Source organism: Arachis duranensis, chromosome 6 (genome assembly GCF_000817695.3).
Source record: "Arachis duranensis cultivar V14167 chromosome 6, aradu.V14167.gnm2.J7QH, whole genome shotgun sequence".
Classification (NCBI taxonomy): domain Eukaryota; kingdom Viridiplantae; phylum Streptophyta; class Magnoliopsida; order Fabales; family Fabaceae; genus Arachis; species Arachis duranensis.
In genome coordinates, this window is record NC_029777.3 from 5950948 (window position 1) to 5962038 (window position 11091).

Consider the following 11091-nt stretch of genomic DNA (forward strand, 5'->3'; position numbering starts at 1 on the left):
CCTACAGTTAGGCGGGGCGGGGTAGGATTCTAGGACCGTCTCACTAGGCGAGGCGGGATGGGGCGGGTTGGGTTGTCAAACGGGATAGCCCAGTGTTAAGTCTGTGGGTTAAATGGGCTGGACCATTTAAGCCTGCTTTATTCGCGGGCTATAATTTTTCAGTTGGACCGTTTATGGTCATCCCGATGGGTTAAACGGACCAACCCGTTTATCTTTTTATTTTATTTTTTGAAAAATATTTTGACAAAAAATATTACTTTTTAGGTAAAAATAATATTTTTTTGTTCATGGTTCGGATTTTTAGGTCGGATTGGCAAAAATATCAACTAAAAGTGTTTTTTTTAATGTAAAAAAAGTAAACGGGCCACCGTTTAGCCCACGGGCTAGCCCGTTTAACTCGTCATTTTTTTTCCGGGTTAATCGAACTCAGCCCGTTTAACCCAAAATTTAAACGGGTTTAATTTTAGAGGCAAAATCCACCCATTTAAACCGGTAAACGGGTTGATCTGATGGGTTTTGCTCATTTTGACGGCTCTAAGGGCGGATTTCCTGCTTGTCACCCCTAGTTTGAAATAATAAGCTATAAAACAAAAATTTAAGCCATAGCTCTTGAAAATGGTTTCCCCCTTAAAATTTAAGGTGAAAAAACTGTTCTCAAAATATTTAAACCATAATTTTAAAAACCGAATTGAATTAACCAGTTTAATTAGATTAACCAAAAATCGATCACCAAATAAATTTGAGTAGGTTTAGAAATCGCCTGACTAAAAATTAGTTACAAAATCGATCGAACCGTTAATTAACCAATAAACCAACAGAACCGTCCGATTTTTTGGAGGGTTTCCGATTCGAAAAACCCTCCAAAACACGCCGTTTCGTCCTGTAGAAAAAAAAAAAACAAAACAAAACAAAAGGGAAAAACGGCAAAACGCAAAACTCAAGTAGTGAACCCTTACCCCATCTGTAGGGGTGGAAAAAGGCCAGGCGGCCTACCAGGGCCTGCAGCCTGGCCTGTGTTTGGCCTGGCCTGGCCTGACCTGTTATAAAATAGGTACAGGCCCAGACTCTTTTAAAAGCCTTAATACGTTAATAGGCCAAGCCCAGGCTCACTAATTAGCCTTATAGGCCTGTCAGGCCTGCCTAGGCCTGTTAAAATATAATTAAATATATAAATAATTATTTATTATTAAAAAAATTATGAAATATTTTAAATTTATATTTTTTTATAAAGGCCAGGTTGAACAACAGGCCAGGCCTAGTACTTTATAAAGAATCTGTAACAGGCTGCAGGCCAAGCTCAGGCCAATTAACTGTATAACAGGCCAGCCTGTTTCCACCCCTACCCATCTGTTCTTATCAAAGGCACAAACTCATCTCCTCTCCTCTCTTCTCTGAGAACCTCATTCTGTCTAGCTTTGTAATGGTGATCCTCAGTGTACAGCCACTGCCTCCATTCATCATAGCTGTTGTGACAGCACCATCAATATCAGAACCAAAGCCACCTCTTACATGATTTGGTGAACTTTTGTATATTTTGGTATTCTTGACTTCTCACCTCACCAGCATCATTGCTTTTTCTAGTTGATCTCTGTTGCGCTTCCGTGTAGATGCACTTGATCCTGCCTTTGTAGCATTTTTGGTATGGTATCCTGCAACTTCTCTCTCTTCCAGGGGTTAGCGCAGCCACCGCAGTGACGGGTTTGACCACTGCAGCCCCCACCGCGTCGTTGTCATCACCAAGCTCGCCTTCTCTCTGTTCGCCTGTAAGTAATACTCTGTTCGCAGTTTCGCACTTCACAGCCATTTCCTTGGCGTCTGCTTGCTGGTTTAGGGTTTAGCAATTGATTTTTGATAATACTTGTTATTTGTTTCAAATTGATTTGCTGATTAGCTGGATTTTCTGAGGTTATTGTGTGCTGGTTTAGTAATTATGTGCTGGATTTTCATGTAATTTTTCTGTAGTAATTTGACTTTCTTGTGTTTGTATTCAGAGAATGCTTGTTTCTTTTTTCACCTTCTTTTCTGAATCTGTTATTGTATCTAATCACGTCCACATTGTACTTCTTTGGAAAAATGTTGGTGTTGCTTCTGATAAATCTATTGTGCTGTTAAATATTCCATTATCATTGCTCTGCTTGGGTGATTAAATATTCCATTATCATTGCTCTGCCTAGGTGATAAATCTATTTTTGTATATAGGTGTTTGTTTAAATGATGTCTGCTTTCCACCGATTGCTGTTACTGTTAATGGCTTATTTCCGTGAGACTTCAGAGTATGACAGTATCTTATTTATATGTTGCCAGACTGAGAAATTCTAATTAATAAGTTGCTTCAGCTTTCTAATTCAATATGCGAAACTGAATATTTGTTGCTGTTGTTAGCAGGAAGCTCGAGAAGAAGCATGGGATAAAGTTTCTATTCTTGAGCTTGAGATAAATGCCGCAATGCGGGATCTAGATTTTGAGAGGAGGAGATTAAGAGGTGCCAAGGAAAGACTTATGCTTTGGTAAGGAACAAGTTGTTTCTGTTTAATATGATCACCGGACAACTGTAGTTTGAAAATTATGTAAGAATGAATCTGTATGTAGAAAAGAATATTAGAGGACATCGCAGCATGGGCTACTTTACTTGAATACTGTAAATCTTTGGCTTGCTTTACAGTTTACATATAACATTTTTTTCTAAAATTGGTGATTAAAATAGACAAGAGCGGGAATTCTATGACTTCTTAATTAGAATTATCACTAGTGTGTATATTATGGTTATGTGAACATTACTATCATAGATTCTGAATGGAATTCAGGTATCCTGAAAGTATGAAGAATAAAGGATGTATAAAGTATAAACATCTACAAGAATATGAAAGCAGTAGCAGAGCAATTGAGCCTAAATAAAAGTAGGACCACGGCTGAATAGTTTTTATTGTATTTATTAGAATGGACTACTCAACAATGTCATTGCAGTGAAAATTGCAGATCCTAGTATTCATCTGTTGGATATGTCATTCATGCTAAGTTAATCAGCTTTGTTTAGTAGTCCCTATTGGTTAACATGCTGCAGCTTTACACTGTTTGTATTAAATGCTGATCGGCACTTTAACTTTATGAGGCAACATCTACACCTGCATTATGCTTTGATTTTGCCACTGAAGCTCATTGATGTCATGCAGGGAAACACAACTACGGGCATTTTATTCCATTACTGAGGAGATGCAAGTACTCTTTGCTAAGCAACAGGAGCAATTAAATGCTATGCAGAGAACTCTTGAAAACGAAGAGAATTACGAGAATACTTGTGTAGATATGGATGGAGTGATCGGTGGAACCCCTGGAAGAGAGAGAAGTTGCAGGATACTATAGTTGCAGGATCAACTGCATCTACACTGAAGCGCAACAGAGATCAAGTAGAAACCTCAAGCAATGAACCTAGTGTCACTGAGAAGCATGACTGTGAGGTGAGAAGTCAAGAATGCCAAAATACACGAGTTCACCAGTGCAGATCATGACCATGATGTAAGAGGTGGCTTTGGTTATGATATTAATGGTGCTGGCACAATAGCTATGATGGATGGAGGCACTGGCGGTACTGAGGATCCCCATTACAAGGCTAGACGGAATGAGGAAGATGACACTTCTACGGAAGAAGATTACACATATGATTAGGATTATTGGATTTGGTGGACCTCAAATGGTATATACAAAGATTGTTAAAATGAGAAAACTTCAAAGAAAATTATGGGCTTCTAATGAAGTCAGAGCTTCTAATCTTTCACTCAGCATTGACATAACATTGTCCTAAGTGCAATTGAGAAATTAAAGGAGAGTGAGGTCAAGACTTTGAGAAAAGTCTTACTTGACTTTAGCTTGTCTTACTAGTTTTTTTTATTAAATTTTGTACCGTAATTGTTTGAAAATTCTGATTTATGTTTAGACTGAAGAGATCACTATAACTCGAGACATTAAAAGATACGACCAACACACCAGGAATAGAAGTGTCGGAAGTTGCAGGTGTAGCCACAACCAAGAAACCATGATTGCCACAATATCCTATGCATCATTATCCAATGGTCCATCCTTATCAACCTTATGGTGGAGTCCTCCCAATTCCTTTTCATCTTGTTCAAAATGGCATGGCGTACTTCAACCATTATCCTTCTATTGCTGGAAGTAAATCATATCCTCAGTTATCCCATGTCTCGCCGTATTCTAGTGGACCCAGTGATAGTTATACATGGGTTGGACTTTTGAATGATGCCATCAACAACAAAAAGCCAGAGTAATAATCTACATATTATATTTTAAATTTTCTTCATTTTTTTATGGTATAGGATCTTGAATCATAGACTTTTGTGACATTGACATAATAGGCTATTTATTATGGTCATTCATGGATGTGTTCAAATTATTGAGTAGAAAACTGATACAGAAATTTGTTTTCTTTTCATATTTCTTAGTTAGGAAACTTAACTGTTATAAAACTGATACAGAAATTATTATTTGACATGATGGAAATAAGATTGCAGGATGAATGTTGCTGCTTTAGATTCTTGTCAAGAGATGGTGTTGATATTCATCATTCCCTTAAGGTTAGTCTCTGTTTGTTCTTTAAAAGGTGTACTGAAAATTTTGTTTGGTTTCTGTTTTTTAACAGCGTTGTAGACTTTAGGATCGCACGATCTTCTAGTCACCAGATAGCGCATGGTGACACTACTATGTTCATAGTGCAGGATATAGATTGCATTGAAGGTAAATTCATTTTAATACACCAAAATTTCGCTTTCTGAAATAGGCAATTTACTGGAATTATCAGTGATTCATCTTCCTTTTCTTTAATTAAAAAAACAAACAGGTTGTAATACTAGTTCTCGATGTTCATGCAGCTATTGCAAAAGATCCTCAGCACTTCCGGCAAATTGTTGTTTTCCTGGTTGACAAATTTCGGATAGACAATTCTCTTTTGGAGAACTATGCTTTTTCCTTGTTGCAAAATTTTATCTTTATTTATACAGTTTCACTAAAATATTGTATTTACTTATATTTTTTACCTTTAGTTATTAAATTCTATTTTTTTTAATGCTCTAGATGAGGTGCTTTGATAATTCGCCGACTTTGTGTTCTCTTGAATGCTTTGATAATACTAGATGGGAACCTTATTTGGATTTTGCATCAATTATGGTTCAGGTTGGTTGACTTTTCTGCCAGCTTGAATAGCAAGATGCAACACACGTGTAAATTATGATATATATAAATTCATAGGTCTATGATATCGGAATTCGGAACCAACCATTCCACCTTTCAACATGATTTAACTAGACCAGAATTCTAACAAGAATTAAAACAATGCATGTATTACTGCCAATGAGAATAGAATGTTCATGGGATGTTTTAAAGATCCCCTTGATCTCCCTAATTTCAAAGTTTCAATTTACTCAAGTGATGGCCTCAATTTCCCTAATACCCTCTTAGGCTAGTTTCAACCTTGGTTAGCTTTTACAAATGGGAGTAATTTCTTGACAAAGAATATCCACTACCATTGTAAAAAAAAAACAGCATCATAAATATATTATATAAAGAATATCTTTCCCCATGGATTTTATACATTTTTATTGCTCAACAACTGCTGCTCAATTCACAAGGATTAATGCTGTTACTGATTTCCAACTCAACAGTGTTGAACATGATAATCACACATTGGAATTGTACCATGTGTTTTGTGAACAATGAAAATGGGATCAACTCAACAAATCTGAAATACGGGTTAAATAGATGGAGGACAAACAAGTTTCTTACAGCACTTGCAAGCTAGTTACTTTTCCAAGTGCACATATAAAATAAGCATGAGGAATAGAAGAGATTCTGTTACTTCTTTCTATTTCTTATTAAGTCATGAGTTAAAAATAAGGAAAAATATAAAGGTTCGACAAATTATTCAAAGATTAATCGGTACTTGTTATTTAATTGTCACCAGTACAATTTATATAGTTTATACATCCGATATTTACACACATTACTTTTTTAAAAAAAGAATTGTATTGACATAAATATTAGGGTACACAATAACTTTGCCTTAAACAGAAAATAATCTACTTATAATTCACAGGGTTTATAGATTGTGTAGTTTGGATATGTCATCTGGCAAGAAGCCCTTTAGACTTTGATTGTCAATACCACTGTTCATCAACAGAAACAGCATGAAATAACAAATAATATTGAGATTAAATATTCATTTTGAGTTTTCAACATGAACATAATGGCTTCATGCCCTAGTGGTACAAACTTCTTTGTCAAGTGCAGAGTGGAGTTGATATGGACATTCAAAAAGGGAACATAGAAAGGGATGTTTTCATAAACCAAAGAAAAGCAAAGCAAACCAAAACTTAAACTTCCCAAATGATTTAGGAAAACATTGTCTGTAAACCAAAATAAATTAACAGGATCTGATTGCAAGTTTTCTGTGGGCAGAGACACCTATAACCATTGGCTTCTAATTTGTTACTTAGGGAGCTATGTGGTAAAGGGGAAAAAAAGAAATGGTATTTGGTTTTGTAACAAGAAAGAAAAGACTGCATGGAATAAGCAGGTAATCATTAAGCTAAGATGCCACTAAATGGTCTGCACAACAAAATGTATAATAAAAACCTAATAAAGGTAATAAGAAATTACAGTCCATCAATGAGCCATTTGCTGCTACTCTTGTTTAGCTGGCAGTCTGCTTCAATCCATGGATGTTGTTGAGGAACACAAGGATCACCATTCCACCCAAACCTGGGAGGAAGCCCCAAAGCCTTCTTCAATGTTTGTAAAGCCTTAACTAGAATAAAAGAACAATGATCAACTAGCAAAAACTTTAAAAGACTTGATTCACCATAAACTAAATTCACGATTATTAATAGTGCATAAAATTAGAGAAAAGTGAATGAAATAGCATCATAAAGAAATACTAAGCTTGAACATTTCCTGACAAGCAGATACCCAAAGAATGACAATAGCAATATAGGAGCACTAGGATGAGAAAGATACTAAAATAAATTATTGACAATGTGTCTTATATTAGGAAGTACCAGTACGTAGGACCTAAACCAATTCCATGCTGCAATCTGAATTAGTAAAACACCAAAAAAAATTGAATGACTTCAGATTTATTGATTAATTAGACCAAAAAGAAATAAAGAAAGAAACCAGGGAACTGTATAATTCTGCATCACTAAAAAATACAGGTCCTAGCTATGTGTTATGTTATTGCTAACTTGCCAAAGAAGAACCTAAGACAAATCCTGAATGCATATAAGAGGCCATACAGAGACATTCATAAGGAAAGCTATATGTGATTATGTATTAACGAAGTAAATCTTAAAAAGAGTTATCTGAAAATTTTATCACAAGAAGAGATGTAACTGCTCACTATGTTCCTGGGGAAAGTAATGAACAAGACTTCCCACTTGAGGCAAAGAGACAAGAGGGCTAGCACAAGCATGCCACAGTTCTGAATTCAAAGTCTTTCTCACAGAAAAGCAACATGTTGACCTCGGAGCTCTTCTGCATTTTCTATAAAAATATTTGGAAATCCATCAGCAAAAGACCTGGAGAACCATAAAATTAGTCAGCTTTTAAATTTTCTTTTCCTAAACAACAGATGAAGAAACATCAAAACATAATAACATATGTTAAGGGGGAGACAAGTAAAGACTAATACACATTGTTAATAAGCCAAAATCTGAAATAAAATGAATGTTCATTCTATTAAGTTCAGAGCATAGCCAAATGAGAACTGGGGTGAAGTGATGAACATAGATGAGAAAATGAGAGGGAATAATACATAGGCAGTTCATTGTTTTGTAAGAATTCAGAGAAATTGGGAGTGAATTTCTATTTGAACTAGAGACTCGAGTTTATGGCTTTATGCAGATCAATATATCATTTAATTTATTTTCTACCTTTTATTGTTCATATAAGACATAGTTTCCACTATCACATCAGTGAGACTCGATTACAATCAAAATCATACACTATTTCAATATATAAATGGTTGATTTGATGAAAGCTTGTTCATGTAACGAAAATTTTAATGCTGTATTTGCTTGCTCTTCTCGGATCAAAGATGCCGAATAGAGTTAATTAAAAAAATAAATGAATAAACTAACATGATTCTTCTAATATGCTAAAGTAAGCTATAGATTTTAGATAGCTTAAAGAACTCCTACAATCAGTTTTTTTTTTTTTTAATCAAAGTTTCTTTTCATCGTATATTAATTAAAAAACATGATGCTTTTTTCTTTTTCCTTTTTTTCTTTTTCCTTTTTTTTTTTCAAGAAAGCAAAATAAGCTCATCCAAATATTCAGAATAGGAGCCAATACACAATCAATTAATACTTCCCCTAATGAGGCCCCAATTCCAGGCAAAATAGCAATCCCAGAAGCTCCAGCAACAATCTCTCACATTGATGCTTAAGTTTTTCATTTTGTCAAAATTAACAACAACTAATATAAAATCACAGAAATCAAACCAAATTACATTAATTACCAAAATCACAACAATGCTATAATAATTAAAATCACAGAAATCACAGGGAGGGAATTACCAGAAGGGAGAGGCTGACTACGGTGATGAAAAACGAGGAAGACGGCCAGGAAGATGACGATGCTCTCTGGAACACAGAAGACGGTGACGCTCTCTGGAACGCACAAGATGGCGACGCTCTCTGACGCTTCTCCTCGGCTGGGTGAGGCGCACGCGAAAGTTGCGGTGACCTTGGCAGGGCGCCGTGGAGGAAGCTTCTTTGTCTTGTTTACCGGGGAGGAGAGGCAAGATTGAAGAGAAGAGAGGGAGATACAAAGTGATAAGAAGGGAAGAGATATGTGAGAAACCAGCAAAGCAAAGCAAATGAATTCTTGTAGTATTTTCTAGATTTGTTTAATTTTTTGGTATGAATTATTATTAGGGTTTATGAAGAGACAAATAATTTTATTAAATGTGTTTTTGTTTTTATTTTTTAAATTATTTAAATTTTAAAACGGTAAAATTAAATAATGAGTAATTTTTGTCTAATATATAAAAAAAGATATTTAATTTTTTTATAAAATTAAATAAAAATATTTTTTTAAACGTATTGGTACGTATGAATTTATCATCGTATTGAAGTAAACACCATTATAGATACTTGATAGATTTATTATTTCGCAAACTAGTCCACCAACACCTGCATTTGTTTCTAAAAAAAGGACAAGACAAGACACTGAGAAAAAGACACTGAGAACAAGACACAAAGGATAGAGATACAAAATTTTGTGTTCTTGTATTCTGTTTGGTGATACTTTAGAACAAATTATAAAAATTTAATTTATTCTTACTTTTTTTTCATTTAAAAAATTAGAGAAGAAAAATATAATTATAAAAAATTAATAAGAATAATAAAAAAATAAGTTGTGTCATTTATTAGTGTCTCTGTGTCATTTCTGTTATGATGAACACAAAATAGACTAATTTAGTGTCTCTCGACAATCGACATAATGTCTTTGTCTATGTCTCAGTGTCATGTCCTGTCTCTGAAAACAAACGCAGTCCAAGTTATCTGCTAAATGCAATACATACTTTTTTTATTTTGGTCATGGGTTTTTTAGGCTTAGGCCTCATGTTTTTTCGATAGGTACATCTTCATCGGAAAAAAATTATTATAATTGGGTTGGGCTTGTATCAGGAAAAAATTTATTTTCGTAAGAGTGAGTCCATACTAGATTGTAATGGACTAAAGTGAAAAATCCCTATCATGGGACGCACATCCAGGATCTACCAAGTTACCAAGCGATTATTATGGCCGACTGGTAAAACTTATGAGATGGTTGCCTATTCCATACACTTGTAATTTGTTGAATTGCATGCTCTTCGTTCTTCTAACATGTACACCTGCAAATAATAAACAATACATAAGGTGGAGATATTCCAAATCATAGAGCTATGAGAGATTAAAAAACGAACATTAGAGCATTCGTGACCTTAGCTTTCAATAGTTGCACGTGACATGCATGTTGAAAAAAAGAAAAAAAATAGGGTAGGGCAAAGGCCAATAATAATAGGATATATTAATCCTATAAAAGTATAAAAAAAAAGAAGAAGAAACAAATGGAGCATTCGGAAAAGGACGTAATCCATAAAGTGGTTAATGCAAAGTGGGATGTTAAGAACAAATTCAAGTTAAGCAGAATTTGCGACTGTACGTCAGTGTCTCGTCCCGTTCGCTATCAATAATAATGATTAATAGTGTGTTTGGCGGAGCAATAAAGAAAATAGAATGCATGTATATACCCACAAAGAGAAAGTATAAAAAATCAATAGAATATTTATATAATATGTATAAGAAAAGTTTAAAAATGTCCAATTTAATATTAAAAATATAATTATTAGTCAGTTTACGCTTTTAAAATAATTGATTTCATGATATGATTATTTTGGATAGTATAGGTAATTTTATTTTTTAATTTATATTGGGTCAAATAAATAACACATTATACACATTGTACAAATATTCTATTGACTCTCTATCGAAACTCATAAACAAATTGTTAAATACAAAATAAGACATTATTTAAGTCATTATTCTTATCGGCTTTTCATAAACAAAAAAGGCCAAAAAATAAAAACAAAACAAATCGTACCATTGAACTATCCTACGAAAGTTCCAGGTACCTTCCTTACACACGATAGTGCAAGATTCAACTTTAGTGTTGCTACTCCCATCCGGAGGTGCAAGAGACAACCTTTAATATAACAATTCATCTCAGTATCCTTTTTAAACTGCGCATATATTACAATGAAAACATTTAATGCAACACAATAAAATAAGACCATTGTGTGTGCCCTTGTTAAAAAAGTTTTAAATAATAATTATTACCATTAAAAACACTTAAAACATCTTTTTTTAAAAATATTTTTTAGTAATTAAAATTTAATACACATATCAATTAAATTATATTATTTTTATCAAAATTTGATCAGATAAATTAATATGGCCAAAAAATCAATAAATCAAATCTTAAATCAGTTTAAATTATTTTTTTATAAAAAATAATTACAATAATCCTATAATAAAAAATGAT

The 11091-nt window shown here is 33.9% G+C and overlaps 2 long non-coding RNA genes across 9 annotated transcripts; one reads left to right on the forward strand and one right to left on the reverse strand.

Annotated features, from left to right (window-relative positions):
* The first annotated feature begins 1342 nt into the window (after positions 1 to 1342).
* LOC107492238 (uncharacterized) lies at positions 1343 to 5081 on the forward strand. 5 transcript variants are annotated; one of them, XR_008010243.1, is made up of 5 exons: positions 1343 to 1763; positions 2383 to 2507; positions 3171 to 4276; positions 4517 to 4746; positions 4850 to 5081. It is a non-coding gene; the product is annotated as an uncharacterized LOC107492238 (long non-coding RNA). The 5 variants fall into 5 exon arrangements; XR_008010239.1 differs by having other exon boundaries at positions 2386 to 2507; XR_008010240.1 differs by having other exon boundaries at positions 2386 to 2507; positions 4881 to 5081.
* A 1108-nt stretch (positions 5082 to 6189) lies between these two features.
* LOC110273337 (uncharacterized) lies at positions 6190 to 8917 on the reverse strand. Of its 4 annotated transcripts, none has more exons than XR_008010407.1 (4): positions 8580 to 8917; positions 7403 to 7580; positions 7062 to 7097; positions 6190 to 6811 (listed from the first exon to the last, which is right to left on the reverse strand). It is a non-coding gene; the product is annotated as an uncharacterized LOC110273337 (long non-coding RNA). The 4 variants fall into 4 exon arrangements; XR_008010406.1 differs by having other exon boundaries at positions 7396 to 7580; positions 8580 to 8896; XR_008010404.1 differs by lacking the exon at positions 7062 to 7097 and having other exon boundaries at positions 8580 to 8896.
* Positions 8918 to 11091: the final 2174 nt, after the last annotated feature.